The sequence below is a fragment of the Aethalodelphis obliquidens genome, unplaced genomic scaffold (assembly GCF_003676395.1).
Source record: "Aethalodelphis obliquidens isolate GAN/ISIS:26980383/991018 unplaced genomic scaffold, ASM367639v1 scaffold4, whole genome shotgun sequence".
Classification (NCBI taxonomy): Eukaryota; Metazoa; Chordata; class Mammalia; order Artiodactyla; family Delphinidae; genus Aethalodelphis; species Aethalodelphis obliquidens.
The window spans coordinates 76,538,306-76,539,504 of NW_020837948.1; positions in this window are offsets into that span (position 1 = coordinate 76,538,306).

Sequence of the window (1,199 nt, forward strand, 5' to 3'; positions counted from 1 at the left end):
GTTGTAGCCACCCTGCAGAGATAGGATGGACCCGCATCCCACCCCAAAGTTGGTTTGGATGTAAAGAGCGATGATTTCAAACACAGAACAAGAGGGTGTGAAATATTTATTGCTCGCAAAATTGAGGTCTCTGGGGAGAGCAGTCCTGAAATGCCTTGAGAGAACAGGGAAGGAACCCGGTCTGGTTTTTATTGTGGTTAAGGGCTGGGGCTGAGGTGAGGGTTCCAGCACATGGGCCAGGGCCTCACATAGTTTGAATCTTCCACAGGCACCAAAGAAGGGAACACCCAGGCTTTCTTACCAGCTTGCCCAGATGTGGGTGGGTGGGGAAGAGGGAGGGCCAGGCTTAAAAGCTGTCAGTAGTCAGACATTAAAAAAAAAGGAGTCATTTTATTACAACGAAGAAAATAATAACTGTGCCGGAAGTTTTAGTATTAATCATACCTAACATTTATTGAGTGCTTACTCAAGGCCAGGCCCTGTTCTAAGCGTTTTACGTGTGCTTTTTTTCTTTTAAGCAATTTTTAAATTGAGATAAAATTCATATAACATGAAATGCACCATTTTAAAGTGCCTAATTCAGTGGGTTTTCAAGTATTCACAGTGTTGTGCAACTATCACCACTATCCAATTCCGGAACATTTCCATCATCTTAAAAGGAAGCCCTGTGACTTTTAGCAGGTACTTCCTATTCCCCCTTCTCCTTAGCCCTGGGCAACCACTAATCTACTTTCTGTCTCCATTTGCCTGTTCTAGACATTTCATGTAAATGGAATCAGACAATAAAAACAAACAAACAAAAAACCCCAACAGTTCAGATGGCAAGCCTATGAAATAAGTTCATAGCTTCTCAAGCAGGTGCTGTTGACATTTCAGGCCTGTCTGTTTAGTCACACAACATATGATTATGACCAAAAGACATTATAATGTATACAGTCTTTGGCACACTAAACCCTTTCCTATACAGTGCTAAAACAATAAAATAGGAAAATTAAATAATAATTTTCTTTACAGTTATAGCTTTTTGGTAAATGTTGTATGAAAAAGAAAACCCCCAAAGCAGTAACAAAAAACAAAACAAAAAGCATAAGGAATAAGAAATTCACAGTTTTACTTAAAAGCTTTTGTGGGCTTCCCACTACTATTATTACTGCTGCTACACACAATTGCTACTTACCTTTTTTTTTTTTTTTTTTGGT